The following is a 17736-nucleotide window of genomic DNA, read 5'->3' as shown; positions in this document are numbered from 1 at the left end:
GCCAATACGAATAAGCAGAAATACTTTAAATGTAGTCTTTCGAATAGACACCATTGAAATAGTAGCATGCAAGTGCAGTGTTAAAGAAAATGTTGTGGGCTTTTTATTACCTTATTTATTGCAAAGAAAATAGATTATGCATCTTCTCTCCTATCTCTAACAGCACTCATAGGTTGGTGCTCAAAAGTGAAAACAGGACAAGCATATATAGTACTTCCCAGTACAACTCTTCCAGCTTTACCCAGCTTAGGTGCTTTCTTGAGACCGATGGAATTTCATACAATCATAGAATTCATCACTTTAGTAACTGAATGAAACTTTCTTCTGCATACTTGTCCTGTCTTCTCTTGACTCCATCCACAATCTCCCAAGGATTTCCACAGGTCTGCCTGTGTTGAGAACCATGTACTTCTGTTTCCCTAGAGCATGGCTGCTGCTAGCTTCATTTGATAGTCCCAAGTTCTTGTACCAGAAGAGACGAGGAATACTTGGACCCTGTCTACTTCCGCCGTGTCGCCATGATTTTGTCAAACACGATCATTTTCCCTCTTCTAGGCTGAAAATCCATACCACTCAGAAATATTGTTTTGCATGATTTGACAGTAATCCCTGGTTTTATGGTTATATTGATATGGGGTTTTTTTTAATTCTTCAAGTTAAAACATCTGCTCCAAAACATTAGGGAAAGGCATCCAGGCTAAGAAGCACAAAGTAGACCTTGCTTTTCATAATCCTCTATGTAATTTGTCATTATTTTTTCTTTCATTTTTTTTGCTTTCCAGGTTCTCTGTAAGTTGATGGGGTAGGAGAATTGATGGTGGAAGCAGAAATTGCTTTTAAAAACTACTGATATTTGCCTAGCTATTCTTTGGATGATAAATGGTACTGTAAGTCTCATTATTGCTAGGGACTACCAACTACTCTGCCTTGCAAATAAACCAGCAGCCAGTGTTTGAGCCTATAGGCTAATGGCAAGAACTGTGACTCAGAAATGTCTCGATTAACAGAGTACTCTATTTGTCATGTTGTAAACTGCACTGGAGATGTTATGGTACTGACCTGGTAGCTGGGTACATTTCTATTCTCATATCACCCTATTTGTACAACTTTCCTGAGAAGACCTTATATCCTGAATGGTATAGTTCAGGGCTCAGTGAGCTTTCTATCTTTAGCACTGCTTCAGTTAGCCTGCCACTTCCCATTTGCAGATGTGAAACTTCAATTGTCTTCCTGTAATTCAGCTGAATGCTTAAGAGCTGTGTACCATATTGCAAGGCATTTGAGTTTCCTGTAGTTTCTTATCTGAAAATATGAATTAGGATTGTCTATCTTAAAGTTTTGTGGTTTTTACATTAAATTGCTCTTCCAAATAATAGGAATACATAAAAGGCATACAAAGGCAGGGAACTAATGTTCCATTATTTCCCAAGTTGTCTTCTGTTGTTAGTTATTTCACTGATATAGCAGATTCCACATTTCCCTCTGTGTTACACTTTCATGCTGTGCTTTTGTAGTGGGTATTTTAGATAGTGGCTATTGGACATCGACATAGTATCACTGCTATTTAAGCAGTGTGGAAAATTGATTTTTTTTTTTTAATTATTGAAGTGTGAATAAAACATTGTTTATGACCCTTTTATAAATATAAGCCAAACAATCAGAAGATTTTTTATGAGTATGTATATTTTATAAGTGCTGTTTTCTACTAGCATGATTTCCCTTGGATTCTGTATTTCCAAAGAGAATGGCAACATTTTCTTGTACAGAATTCTGTTTTGGCACCTTGCTAGCAGCAGTAGATGTTAGATACTGTCTATTACCCTGCCTCTACCAACAACCATGAACGGAATGTTTGCATCTGCTTTGAGCCATGCACCAAATTGGAAACAGTTGTCGTGCTTATATTGTGCCTCCACAATTGACTGATGACAACCACCCTTCAGAGTATATGGGGGGGTTTATGCCTAATTATTTTTACTGCAGAGCTGGGAACTTAAGAAAATCCTGTGAGCAAATCTTGGATAACTTGAAGTTTAGGAATAATAGGGTAGTGAGAGGAACTGAAAAAAGGATAGGAATTTCTCTGAAAACAGAAAACAATGTTTCAGAAGTAGATTCATCCTTTCACCTTGAATATTTTAAATGTTTGAGAAGGTCTGTAGCTGCTGATTTTTATTTTTATTTAATTTGTAATTACTATAAATACAGCAATCAGTGCTACACTTTCCCATGACATTTCCAAATTATTTCCTGGTACTTTCTCCTCCTTTCCTGGAACTAATAAGGTTTTCTGTGCATTACATGTGGCTTTGAGGTACAAAGCTCAGTAATTTTCTGCCAAAAGAAAAGCTTTCTTTTTAGTATTGGCACATTTTTTCTCACAGAAATTACATTAGCTTAACCAAACCAGTAAGAAAAAGAGTAATTGATTTTTCTTGGAAACTGAAATTCAGTTGAGACATATTTAGTTTTCTTTTAAAAATACAGTACAGTTCATGTATCTGTAACATGTATCTGAAACCAGATACAATAAGATTAAACCAGATTTCGAGTCAAAGGAATGGTAAACCCTTTGCTCATATATGATGTTATTTGCAATCAAAAGATCATCTTTAAAACAAATTATTATTTTCTTAATTTAATTAATCATGAAGCTACTAAAGCAACAAGTAAATTATCTGATTATCATATTTGGATTCAGCTCGTACTTAATTTGACTTGGTTTTAAGCATACTTGAAATTTCTGTAAAGAAAACTCTTTGTATATTCATATATAATGCATATATATATATCTGAAATACTTAAAAAAATGCAGTCATAGTTGTGTGCAGTCAACCTGTGTGTTGATTTCTGTGATTGTTATTTTAAGTCTAGATAAAGCCATTGTACTGTATCAGTTGTTTTAAAGTTGTCACCCATAAGCAGGAATACTTAACTGCTTCTTGGAAATGAGATCATACCCAAGTGATAAGTTGGTCTTATGCGATAATCTCTTTCAAAGGGAAAAGCACCTAAATTTCCAGGTTTTGAATGAATCTGCTTTAAGAATAGTAACCTAATGTGTTCCTATGCTTTACTAATTGTATTTTTCCACAGAAAGGAAAAGTACCTATGACAGTAACCATATATGTCAGAAATATTTGATATATTTTGCATGTATATACTTACGTGTATCAAATTGAAAGTGTTGGACTTTTAAACTCTCATCAGTGTGAACAGTTATTGTGACTACCTGAGAATGGTGAATAACCTCACGCAAATAACCTGTGTGCTGACACAGCTAATTGTCCGAAGTTGTGGGCTTGTTTTGCAGTTTACTGTTGTTCACAACAGAATATGCAGATTCTAACACAGATACTGCTGAAGAACTTCAGTAAGCAATGCAATTTAAGATCATTGAGAAAGCCACATAGTTTCTCTAAAACTGTAAAACTAAAAGCATGTAAAGCTATGTATTTCACCAGGAACACTGATTGGAATTTATTGCACAAGTCTTATTAAGATACTTTTCTTGTATATCTGCTTTCTGTAATTTCTAGATTTCTTTTTTTCAAGAAAACAAGTCTTGCATACAGGACTTTATTTGGTTTAATTTTGAAGGTCTTTGGTTTCAACTCTCAGTGGAATTCCTACTGTGAAGTATATTTTCTTTAACTACTTTTATGTATTTTCCTGCTGTAGTAATGTTGGCTAATGGTGTTTGCATACAGCATACATGGTGGCTTTGCAAGAAGAGAGTAAGCAAAAGCAGGATCTCACAGCCAGTAAGTGACAGGCTCAGCACAGGTGCAATATTTGAGGTCAGTGCAGCAGAAGGTGCTGAGACACTTCTCAGCTGAGATCCTTGGTCCTTAGCAGATGAGTGGAGTCCCTGACAAACTCAAAAAAAAATATTGCTGGGTTGAAGAAAATCTCTACATTACAGACAGTCCGTAAACAATTACACCAATGAAAGCAGCCACTGACATGAACTCTGATTATTGTACTGTGTAGGAATTTGGCAGTGATAAAGGCATGTAGGCTAAGTTTGTTGAGAAAAGAATTTCTCACTTAGAAATTGGCCCTAAATTATTGCCAGTGGATTCCATCTTTAAAACTCATTGCGTCATAAAAATTGTAATAAAAAGTAAGTGCTGTCACAGACACAGTGCATACATAAACCATCCTTAAGAAGGGGCATTTGAGATACTGAAACAAAAATAATACATTTACAAGCTATGTGAAGTCATCACAGCCAATGAGGTGATAACCCAGTATCAGGCTTTACTTGCTATTCTCTGCCACCAGAGATAATGCTGCATAAAATTTAGAAATGATTCATAGGTCTCTGGTGAATTTTGAACTTGGAAATTCAGAAAATAAGATACAGAAATACAGAAGTCCCAAAGGAAACTCCTGTCTCCTTTGCTGTGGTTGGGAGAGGTGCAGGCAGGGTTGGCAGAAGGACTCTGAGGATACCGGAGAGAGGGAGACTTCTTCCTGGTAACAGATGGACATAAAGGTGCAAATGTACATGTTTGGTGTTTGGAGAAGTGTTGAAATTATGTGCTTTTGTACCTGCCCATTTTGCCTAATACCTGTTATGTTTCAATAATTCACACTTTGAGCTCAGTTTTACATCAGCTGCTTGGTCAAGATAGGGTGTATTGATCATTATAGGAACCAAAGTAAGTTGAAAATATTTAATTCCTTCCACCATAACCTTTATTGTCTTGCAAAATTCTGCTGCAGTTGCATGCATTCATTTGGCAGGTTTTCATTCTTTGTTGCTTTGTTTGCACAGCACAGAATAATGGCAGTAACATTTCATTAAGAGACAGCCCTGCTAAAAACTAATAAAAGCTTACTATTGTTTATAGCTGCTCTATAGATTTGACTCTCCTTTGGCAGATATAACTTTTTTCTGTCATGTCCTGACTGTTTATAATTGTATGCAGCCCTTGTAAGTAAGCTATTTATTGCTTTTGCTAGTAGTTTTATGTCAGAATAGATATGTACCATTGTATATGTGAGTTTTATGTTTGGTTTGTGTACACTGATCTATAGTAGTGGATTAAAAAGTCTATTCATATGGTGTTTTGTGACAGTATATTTCACAGAATCAGGGACAGGTGTGAACTAAATTTTTTGTGGAAAAAGTTTGGTCCTTTTTTTTAAACTTTACACAGTCATTTTCTGAAATAATAGCTACTCCAGGGCTGCACAGCAGTTGCATGCAGATATCATTTTTAGAGTGAGCTGTTAGGGGACAATGAACTAATGTACAGCAAACACAGGAAGACTTTTTTGAAGACTCTATTTCTAGTGTCTTCTGTAAGAAGATTAGCAGAGTGTCTTTGCTATCTGTATCCTCCTTCTGCAGGAGACTATTGATGGTGTATGAGAGCTTAGACGTGCACACAAAGGAATAGTTAATGAAGTCTCCTCCTTCAGTTTGTATATGATGATATGTAAAGCTATTCATATCTATTGCAACATACTGGTACTTCCAGTAACGAAGGCATGTCTCACCAGGAATGGAGGTTTGCTGCTTACGCTGAAAAGCTGAGGATCCCTGGCAGGCTAGATGCATTGTTTTTTACCTCAAGCATTTCTGTGACTGAAGAGGTTGAAATAGTGGCTTTTTCTTCAGGAAAATACTTTCTGTGGCATGATACTGATTTTTCCATCTAAATTAATTAAACTAATACTATAAACAAACAAACAAAACAGTATTAGTAGACAAATTTGTAGTACTTTGGTTTATTTCTTCAATAACTGAGCTAATTCAATTTATGTTTTCTACAAAGACACATCAGTAGTAGAGCATGATGCTCAATTACAACTCGGCAGTATAGTGAAAGGAAGAGAGCCCCAAAATCTGTTTTGCTTGCCCCAAAATAAACAATCAGGTAAATCAATGTATCTCTAGAATTGTAGAAATTGGGCATATTAACTTGCTAACCCAACTTATCACCCTTGAACCTCCTATTCTATAGACTAATGAGAAAATAAAACACCACATCATAAATGAAAAACTGGTTTTTGTGCCTTTTTTTTCATAACCATGGGAAGAAAATGGCAGTGTCTGAAACTTTTTTTATATGTGCATATGCATTTTTCAGCTTATGTGCTTCAACCTGATTCTATGGTAATTTTATTAATCTTCTCTTCATATTGTTTTAGTAATAAAAGGGGATGGATATTTTACTAGCAGATTATTTGCTTTTCACAGATGAACACTTGGTGATGGAATTTGTGGTGTTGATTATCTGCTGCTTATTGCAGTCTGTGAAGGGAAATGGTCAGTCTGGATTTCCTTAAATGATTCAAGTCCAACAGAATGCTTAGCATTTATTGCTAGAAGAAAGCCAAAGGAACCCCTAGAGTGGTCACTGTAGATATAGGGATGTGCTATCTTTGAGCTATGATGGAAGCCCACCTTTCTTCACAGTTAATAATATACATTACATTGTTCTGCAAATTTGTTTCCCAAATAAATAAAACATTATATTGTTTTGGTTTGCCTCACATTTATTAACTACATTTGCAAACTTTTCTGAATAAACCTCCATACAATTTATTCACCATAGTTCAGACCTGAATTTCTCTTGCTTTCCCTGACTGCATCTCAGTGTTCCTTTTCTTCTCCCCAGTTGTTTTCAACATATAGTTAAAATTATCACCACAAGGTGGAGTTCTGAACTTTCTGGCATGAACTATCTCTTCATTATATCCACAGGGAGTAAACATAAATTCCTCTTAACTACTATAGTTCAATTATATCTAAAATTTGCAGGGGCATTTATGAGTATAAACATTCAACAGAAAAATGCAGTACTTTGGAACTATTTCTATGGTCTAAATAGAGTCGTAATGCATAGTTAATGTTCGTTTTACACCCGGGCTTTTTAATATCTTCTTCTATGGTATGTGCATAGATGACCCAAAAGGGAAAAAAAAAAAAAAAAAAGGTGGTAGATTTACTATTTAAGAATATTTTTTCCATTTTCTTGTGTTCACTAAGAACCACGGTCTTGCAGCACATGAAAGATGTTGCTGCAGATGAGCTTATTAGTGCTTACAGAGAAGGAATTTTCTGGCGCTTAAAGTTTTTGGAACGAAAACACCATCTGCACTTATCATCTATATAAACAATGAGTTTTTATAGTGGGGTATTTGGTACAATTAATTGGCTGTTTAAAGGAATTTTATTATGCTCAGTTGTTGAGCTGAAATGATTTCTTGCTTTGCAACTCCGACAAGATTTTCAAACACATATAGATTTAACAAATACATAGTTTTAAAGGAGTTTCTTTGTCTTCTATGAAAATAGTGGTTTATAATTTTTTTTTTAATTCATTGTAGATGACAACTTTTGCATATGTGTAGCTCACATCTGAGTTTGAATAGCTTAACTTGTGTCTTTAAACACATAAACTTTAGAATGTGAAAAGGATGGCAGCGCTCTTCGTGTTTTCTGAGGCAATTAGCTGCTGGAGTTAATTGGAGGAGCTGCAGTGGTGCGAAGGCCACGGGCGCTGCGGTGGTTGTGGTGCTGAACGGACAGCGCAGGGCGGCCCGCGCTGCATCGCGTCCGCGGTGACGTGGGGACCAGCGGCACAGAGTCAGCGTATGGAAATGACCAGTTAAAAGTGTTTTAAAGTGCATTTATAATGAATCTTACAGATTATAAACAATTATTTGCAGTGTTCTTCTTCCTTATGGAATACACGACAATTTCTGAGGTCATACAAACCTGCCCTTTAGGATGGTTGTGATAAAGTCCTTCCTTTAAATGTTTCTGCTTTAATGCTTAGTAGAGGAAGCAAACTAAGATACCGGGTATGGCTTTGTTGGTTTTGTCTTGTCTCCCTCTTTTTTCTTTTGTCATTAAATTTTTGCATTAATTTATATCATGATGTGAGATTGCCCATCAGCTTCCATGCAAATCCCTTGTTTTGGGATGTCATGCAATATGATTTTAATTTGTTATGTTACTCAGTAGTGATGAAAAGTTCAAACTATTAAGCTTTAATTGAACAAAACAAAACCAGCAGAATTATAAAGATGCAATTAGCACTTTGCTTTAATTTTTGTTAACCCGTTTACTCAGTCATTAGGAATTTAATTTCTGATATTTTGAGCAAACTTTGAAAACTCTATTGATCTTTTCACTTTTCATATGCAATGCATATGTTTCTCAGTTTACCAGACAGGCAAACAAACCCCTCAAACAAAAAAACTTTGCTCTGGAGGTAGACATGAGAAATACCCTTCTGAATAAATAATAAATTCAGTAGTTTACACATATAAATGTGAGGATATGCTTATTAGGGACCAAGAAAGCTTTTTAATTATAGTTATAGAAAACGATCTAATTAATGACCAGGAATGAGGTCTTGATGGGCAGAGACAGAAAGAATTCTAATCTATCTCTGCTACTAGTTCTTTCTGTGGCATTAAATGGCTCACAATGTGTTCAGCGTCTGAGCTCAAATCATTCCAAAAATGCTTAAAATAATTATCTCTCACACCTTGTGTGACCAGGCTCTCTTCTTAGTACATGGGCCCACTTTCTCTTAAGCTTCAGCAGAAACTAGTACAAAAACGGATTTTAGAACACAATTTGCCTTTGTATATTTTAAATTCCTGAAGGAAAGTTGCAGTTCTGTTGACAGCAGTATTTATTTAGAATTAGTTGTTGAAATTTTTCTAACAATATGTTGTTTTCCATATGCCATAATTAAAACCTTCTAAATGAAAGTTTCATGTCTTTGTCTTTTCAAATTTTAAATAATGCTGTAACTCCTGACCATTCCATAAAGGATTTTCTGATATTAAAAAATAAACAGAACCATTCACTCATTACAGAGCTAAACTTGAATTTATGCAAAATTCCAGTTGTATGTTTAAGAAACCTTAATGATGCAAAATACTTACAAACCTCTGAGATCTAGATTAGATTTCACAGAATTATATTTTGTTAATCTTGTAGCCATATAAAAGTCTTGGGCTAACCAGAGAGTGATCTTAGAAATCATATTTAAAAGCAACACAAAATGAACATGCATTTAAAATAAATGCAATATTCTCATCTAACTGTTTTGGTGAGCGGCTCCTTGATAGTTATTCACATTGGCTTTTAAAGCTGAAACTACTTACATTTTGCTAGAGATTTCAGGTACTGTTCTAAGGCAGATGCACGTTATAATGAAGAAGGTATTTATTAAATAAGAGCAATGAGAAGAAGCAGAAAAATATAATCCTACAAGTACACAATATTTTTCACTTTTTGGCAAAAGAACAGTGCTGATCCTTGCATAGTTTGGTTACTATTTCCATAAGTTGCCTACCCATTTCTCCAAAAATGATTTCTAATTATCATGATGATATCAGCCATGTTGGTAAGAATGTAATCTAGAGTTACCCTTGAATATATCAGCCTTTTAGGAACTAGGATAGGAACAGGATGCCAAATGGTCATGTTTGAGACAGGCCCATGATGAGAATGGCTTTAAAATGTTGCCTTAAACCTCCAATTTTAGCAATAATCACTGTTAGCTGTGATAGTTCAGTTTTTTTTGTCAGTGTTTTGAAAATCTCTGTCTTGTAGACAGTCAGGTAGGTGTAATTTTAATACTAAGCATATCACATAAATGCTATATAAATTTTGGAGCAAAAGCTCTTTATCTACTTAGCTTATGACCAGGATTCATGTGGAGTTTACTGCAGTATCATTTCTGTGGACACGGAAGCCCATGGAAGACACAGCTTTGCTGTGGCGGCCTATAGATACATGTGTTAGCTAGTATTGCATGCTACTATTAAGTTGAACAACACCAGTCCCGTCACCCTCTTCTGTTAGAAATGGTTTCCGATGTCAGAAATAAGAGCATGACTCCACTTGAAAGTACTGTTTCTTAGAACCAAGTCCTTCTGACTGTCTTTCAAAGCTTGACATTGTATAGTCATGATTATTTGCTGAAGTAACTTCTCCAAAAGTTTGTGAGTGCATCAGTAACTCCAGGGAAGCAACCCCTTCCTAATTTGCAGACAGTGGCCATCACTTTCTCTTTTCACTAAGATGCAGATCAAGAACAATAAAGATCCCAGTCACAACTGAACTGGAATGGTAGTTTATGGTTCTTCTCTAGTTTAATGTTGACCCAGCATCAACTGCAAATATTTAATAATATAGATCAACGGTCCTGTTTTGGTTAGTTCCATTACCTGACTACAAGGAATGTGCTATTGTCTGTCTTGGGATTTGAGACTTTGGATGTTATGAATCTGAATCATTCATTCTCACCATATTGAATACAATGTATTCATTAAATTCTCAAACACAAGACATTAACTTTTGCCAAAGAATAAAAAAACCTTACTCTAACAGTGGCAGGATCAGAAACAGGTAAACTATAGATGGTCCTGCAACTTGCGTTTTAATACCAGAAGTATACTGTAACTATACATACTCACCATAACTAAATATACTATATGCTATAACAATGTAACTAACTCTAGCGTATTCCAGACATAAAAATACTTATTTTTCTAGTGTAAAGAAGACAGAAAAGTCTCACAATCTTACCTCATCTGTCAAGTGGTCTCACAGTAGGTTTGTGAGCAGATAGGCACCAGACTTTCCTAAGCTGTCTTTATCTTTCAGAAGATTTTATTCCAGTTTAGCTATTCCCAGCAGCTCCCTACCATTGCATATTACTTGCATTTCTATGAAAATAACACACATACTGAACCTTTTAATGTGAACACAAAAAGCAAGATCCTAAAAACAGACTATACAACAAAGATAACTCATACAAGGAATTCAAAATGTAACTGAGAAAGCAGATTACAAGCTCAACAACATAATTTTGCAGTACCCTGGTTATTTCTAATTCTTTTTTTTTTTTGGTTCTCAGACTGAACTATGGGCTCAGTTTCTTCTTTTGCATATATTTTAATTTCTTCAGTATTTGTTAATTTCTTCAGTATTTGTTTTAATTTACCAAAGCCCATCAGTTTATAATTAAAATAGAGTGGACTACAATAGAACTTCATCTAAATATCTGCTACATGCAGGTTTAATAGAATTTCTTTGGTTTCACTTACTGTTATAGTGCAGCTTTTGCTGCACCCGGAATAACATGAAGAAAGTCATGTTTTTGCATTATTTCTTTATCCTACTTCTTGTCTTCAACTAGAATTATTTGCTGGTCCACATCCATTGTGGTGCAGATGGCAAACTGGGTCATAATAGTTTAGTCTGTATGCTTAACACTTGAATACGAGATACATAGTTCTGTGTTTGTTAGGTTCCAGTTGGGTTCCCATCTTTTGACTGAATTACTCACTGATTTCCTTAGGGTGTATCTGACAAGACAAAGTAGCATTGTCTTCGTGGAAACAGCTGGACAGACATTATTTTCCTGAGAATATCAGCAGTGTTTTTTTTATGGTACTTCTTCCTGTAGACTGAACTATGTCATTATACAAATGTTACTGCACATATGTATGAACATAATTATGACTCTTTAACCACTGACAGTGCAATTATTTTTTTTTAATTCACTGAAATTAATACTAGATGTTATATGAATTATTCTTCTGTTCAAGAAAGACTCAATAATTTTACTTACATAAAGTTTTGCTATCAACTTTTATTTCTTCCATTTTGCCAAAGGTTTGCTTGAGTTTTGCTTTGATTATTCTGACAGGATAAAAGACAATAGGCATATATTGAAATATAAGAAATTCCATTTAAACATTTAAACCCACTCCACAGCTAGATTTCTAATTGTCTTTTAGAATTAATTTGTGAGACTTAAGATCATTAATCTAAGCAATGAAAGTGAGACCTTTCACAAGAGAGAACAAATTTTCCTCACTTGTGCCATTCTTGAAGATCTCAGCTCTATATGTTGTTGACAGTCTGTGAGCCTTTGGTAAAATTAGCACAATGCTGCTCATGAACAAATGTCAGGTAAGATTTTACGATATTTTTGTTCACTGGGTCATCATCATTCTCTTTGCTGGTCATATCGATGGTTGTTGTCCATTTTAAGTGAAACTGTCCATTTCAGCTGATACTTAAAATTCTCCTTTCATGGATGTGGTCTTCCTATGAGGGACAACAAGTGCTATTGTCTAAACCATTACAACTAGCTGGGACTCCTACAGCTTGCTTAGCTCCATATGTTCATATTTAACAGCTTAACTTTCAGTTTCCAGTATGGGATTCCTGTGGCTTTCTTTATTAGTATTTGGCCAGGCACTCCACAAATGTCTCAGCAAGAGGGCCCTTGCTAACATCTTGTAAGTGGGCTCTCTGCTACCCTCTTTTAGCTTCAGTAGTCATTCTTTCCAGATTTTCTGAAAAGCATCCTGTGGGTTCCTCCACATTCTAGGCAAAGGTTCATTTTCTCCTTGAGTAAGGACTTAGCTCCATGTATGTACTTCTGGACACTTCCCAAAAGGTGCATTTTTTTTTTTTTATTGAGTCTTTTATACAGTAACTTCTAAACTGCACATAAATGTAGTGATTCTAAGAAGCTGTATTCCAGTGAATATGAATTGTTTGTTTAAGGGACAATACCCTTCCTCAGTGTCAGCTATATAGGCTGCCATTTCACATAGTGAAAGTACACTTGTTGATATTATTATGGCTTTTCTATAATTACAGAAGATAACAGAATAGTTCATCCCAATCATCTGCGTATCTCTGGGGACAAAGTAGGATGAAGAATACAGTAACCTGTTTTAACCAGATAATATAGTCTGATCTCATTTTTAAAAAGCAGCCCCAGAGGGGATTATATCTCCAAGAGAGTGCTCCAAGTTTAAAGTCTTCCTTTAGTCTTTTCTTAAAAACATTTCCTCCAATCCTATTTGACTGTTGAAACACTACATCCCACCTGGAACTAGGAACTATTTAATCCTCTTATTCTTTTGTTTGAGTGCAGTTTCAGTTATCTCCCTCCAGGCTCAGTTGCAACAGTCTCAAAAGAAATGAAAGGAGACAAAATGATGATACTGGACACCAGTTTGTTGGCTTTCTTGTGACACTCATTTGGCTTTTATGACACAGGATGATCAATACTCATCACATTGAATAAGACTATGTTTTCGCATGTGCCAATATAGGCAAGTAGCTTATAGGAACAGGCAAAATAACCTTGCCCTGGACTTGGGAGAATCAGAGAAAATTAAAAGCTATGCCTGCAACCTAACTGACTACCTAAGCTCTTTAGTAGCAAGAGTCTCTGTTTCTCTAATCTGATAATTTTGCTAATGTACAGTCTATCATCTTCATAATTTTTCCGTTACTCAATGGTAATAAAAATGATAATAAAAATCACCCAGAAGTACCCAGTCATTGTGGTTTTCTGATCCTATAGTGAAAGTATGATATGAACTTAAATCACATTTTATCTAAATTTGAATCTTTATGTAGTCTTATAGGGAACAGATATACGGTCCTTCAGAATAGGATGTTCCTTAACATGCTAATCTTGCTTAAGGTAGACTCATAAGGAATTTCCAGTCCAACTAGGAATGCATCAGTTTAAAAGCATATAGAAAGAGCATAGGAAGAGATGAAAGGATGAGAGAAGAAAGACAGAAAGGGAAAGAGAGAGCTGATATGGGGCAGAGGGAGGAATAAAGGGGAAAGAGAAAGGCAAAATAAGAGAGAAAGTGAAGCATGCAGGAGGGAATGAGTGATTTAGAATAAGGGTTCTTGGAGAATAAGTGATCTGAATAGCTGTTTGTACTATTTGTACAGTGATTAAATGTGTGTGTTAGACAGAAATAGGTCTGAGGACACAATCTAGTCTATACTCTTATGTGACTAAGGATCACTCCTGATGGATATTTATTTAACTTGGTCTTAAAGACGTGTTGAGATGTGGATATCCTATCAATGATAATCTGCTTCATCATTTAACTGTCCTGATAGCTGGGCTGTTTTCAATTAGTATCTAATGTAAATCTCCTTTGCTATACTGGTAGCTCTAATTAAAACCAGGTCTAATTTATCTACATCTTTCTTAAAACATGAAGCCACAAACTGAGAAAAGTGTTGTTGTCAGGAGACGCTACTTGCCTTTGTCTTTTGTCTCTGCCAATGCATTCCAAAATTATATTTCACTTTGTTGCAACAATATTATTTTTAGATAATTATTTACTTTATTATTTACTACACTTTCATAGCCTTTTCCATTCTTATGCAAATTTCCTCTATTTTCTCTTTTTTAATTGCTTAGCATTTGAAGAAAAATGTAGTGGCTATGCATCCCCCCTGCCAAAATGAAAGACAAATTGCTGTGTTCCTGATTTAGAAGAATCCTGTTAAAATTTGATCAGATCTCTGAATTATTTAAAATGAATCTAAATTACTGCAAAGCTAAATATATTTATAAATATCATATATTTGCATGACTATAATATTAAATTTATAAGCCAGATTCTGTTCTCTGGTATTCAAGGGTAAATACACTTAGTGCAGTTGTCTCTCCAGATTTGACCTCATTAAAACTGAAAATACTGTATATGTCTTATTATAGAAATAGTTTATCCAAAAGGAATTACATAGGGAATACAGCTAGCCTGCCTGTTTTTTGTTTGTTTGTTTGTTTTCCCCCCAAATTCAGACTTCTGTGTATAATCTAACACTTTACATCTTTACATTAGCTGAAAGAAAATATTTTGGTATCAAAATCATGTTCTGGATATGATGCCTCCTGTTCTGAATGTGACGATCAGGGAATTCTCTTTCACTGCTCTCATATATCAGGACCAGTTATGGCCCATATAACTGTCATTGTTTCAGTAACCTGCAAATTTGTTGCTGTAATGAAGCTTCTTGATAAACAAAGTTATTTTTATTTATTGAGTCAGCAGTTGGATCTACAGCTGAACAGAAAGTCTTATTGTGTAAAGATCTGAGGTTATATGTAACATATTTTGAAATGCTGTATATGGACGGGAGAATATAGTCATGGTTACAGCAGCGGGCAGGAAATCACAGTTTTGAGTCTTGGCTGTGCCACAGACTTTCTGTGTGACTTTGGACAAGCTTCTCTTTGTGCATTAGCTAATAATACTATCTCTATCTCCCAGGGGTGTTGTGAGAATACATTCATTAATGTTTGTAAGGCGCTTGGATACTATAGCGATGGGGCCATATAAGCACTTAGAGAAACAATCCATTTTTGCAACAATGTGCATCTCCCTGACTAAGGACTTTTTCTGCTGGAAGTTTTTCATAGATGCTTGTTATGAATAAATCTACTTTATAATGATACAGTGAGGTTAAACTGCCTTTTGGAGTGCAGTTTCACTTTAGTATTCAGAACAGGTGTAAACATTCGTAAGTTTGGAAGCTGTTCCCAAGGAAAGAGAATACAATTTTTATACTCAGACATTTGAACGGAAAATATAGCTCTCCTGATTCATCTGGCTCAAAACATGGAGGATTATTTACATCTGTATCTGTCTCACAAATAGTTTATTCTATTTTAAGCACTTCTCATTACATTGTCTAAACTACCTCCTCAGGCAAGTCATTCCATTGCCTAATTGCCTTTAAAGTTAAACAGTTTGCTCAAATGTCTACCTGATTTTTAACTTGTGGATATAAGCTGCTCTTTCAGTCTGTCCTTTCTTTATGAAATAACCTTCACTCATACGTGTTCAGTTCAGATACACAACACAGTTATAGCAGGTTAACAAGGTATTGCTTTAGAGCTGATGGGAGGTAAATTGGTAAGCCACTGTAATTTGATTTGATAATTTGCCCGGCTGAGTGCTGTACAGTATTAAAATCTGAATAGAAGGCTCAGAGCATTAGCACCAAGGAGAAGAAAAAGAATATCCAATATTCCCAAGACCTTTGTGGAGGACTTGTTGGTGAGAATAGGGGGAATACGAGCTGCAAAGGCTTCATAAAGGATTTTGTTTTGTTATGGTTTGTTTTGTTCTCATTTGTAGAAACTAGTGGCAGCAGATAAATTATGGAAGTAAGGGGTTTGGAAGGGTATGAACAATCTCTGAGGAAAGGGAAGAGGGCTCTGCAGTTTTTGAGGCTCAGAAAACAAGATATCTGTTGTGCTTTTGAATTTGGAGGCTGAGTTGAACTAAATTTCTCAGAGAGACAGAAGTATCAAATATAAGTTTCAAAATGTTTATGAAAATAGGCAATCATTAGAAGACAGAGACCCTATAAATGTTCCAGTGGTGGGAACAAATACTATGTCCTCTCCTACCATATTAAATGTAGAGAATTTACATGGTCCCAGCTGTAGGAAAGCAAAGCTTGCAGTCAATTACAAGATGTCAACATACAGGGGGACAGGCCTCATTTGTTGTGGGATTCATGGGGTTGCTTGTTTGCTGTGAAGCCCATCCCTCCATTCTTGTTGTTCGAATACATACACAATAGGATTGCTTGTTATAAAGTTCCCCTATGAGTAACAGTGAAAATTCTTCTCAAGGTGAATATTGTTTTAAGCTCTGGTTAGACTTCCCTCACAATGCAGGAGAGGAAAGCTTTGTAATTTTTTTTTTCTTTCTATGAGTGTTAGGGATTGAATGGGGTTGATATTGTCCTCTATTATACACATACATGACATGTTCTTTGGACAGAAGAACTAAAAATGAAATAAAAAGTAAATTACAGTATTGCAGTGTGGTACAAACTTATTACACAAGGGGCCACGAGTATCAACTCCTAATCTTAACTTGGATTCACAACCATGAGGCTGCTCCCAACCTCATATATTGTATCTTGTTTTCTGGAATTAACTGAAGGCTCAGTATGGTTTGTCAGTAATTACAGGACCCGTATCAGAGGATTCTTTATCAGAATTCCAGACTTTGTAGTATAACTTAATGCAGGCTTGAATAGAAAAGTATCAATAAAGTCAAGGAGAGGAAGGGTCATTTACAATTGTTAATGAAACATTATTTTCTCTTAGTTGTTTTATACCATAACATGTCTTTTAGTTTTTTTCCTGTTTCTACTTATTAGGCATTATCTAAGTAAAATCCTTCATTACCAAAAATTCCGCTTACAAATATATTTTGATAGTAAGCTACTGCAATGACAATAAAATCTCTACCAAACTATTCAGGAAAAAATGTAACACAAAGGATTGCTTTTATCTTCTTAAAAAATTAGAAAATATTTTACATTTTTTGTCAAACTAATCCCTTTGGTACACTGTATGTATCACACAAAAAAATAATTGGGATGATAAAGATTAATATAGTTTGAAAACAACAGTTTATAAAACCAAAAGATGCTCGCTCACAGAACTCAGTTCTGATAGTTAGCCAATTAAAAAAGATGAGCACCACAAACTGGAAAATTCAAACTGTTGTTAAATTATTTTTTACCCTATGTTGTGTCTGTCAAAAGGAAGATATGTATCTTCAGCGGTACATCCCGAAAAGGAAAATAAAACAGTTAAACCTACTGCAGCTATTGCATTTGCATTACTATGTTTTAATGACTGCTTTCTTGAGGATGTTTTTCTGTATGAGAAGCAGCAGGGTACATAATTTGGAAAGGGTAAGTCCTTTCCTTATGGCAAAGTAAATTGCAGCTGTTTCTCACTGTAGGAGGTCATTGGTCGTATACTGATTCTATCCACTTTGGTAGGACAACATATTGATAAACACCTTCATACTTATGGCATGTCCTTAGGATTGATACCAGCTGCACATGTTTACAGCAGCAGAATAACTCTCCCT

At 35.2% G+C, this 17736-nt stretch overlaps 1 protein-coding gene across 6 annotated transcripts in view; it reads left to right on the top strand.

Moving 5' to 3' along the window:
• Positions 1–17736, top strand: part of TAFA5 (TAFA chemokine like family member 5) — a 415042-nt gene that overhangs the window by 89273 nt on the left and 308033 nt on the right. The window lies entirely within an intron of this gene.

Source organism: Patagioenas fasciata, chromosome 1 (genome assembly GCF_037038585.1).
Source record: "Patagioenas fasciata isolate bPatFas1 chromosome 1, bPatFas1.hap1, whole genome shotgun sequence".
In the NCBI taxonomy this organism is placed as follows: Eukaryota; Metazoa; Chordata; class Aves; order Columbiformes; family Columbidae; genus Patagioenas; species Patagioenas fasciata.
This window is presented reverse-complemented; position numbering and strand designations above follow the sequence as displayed.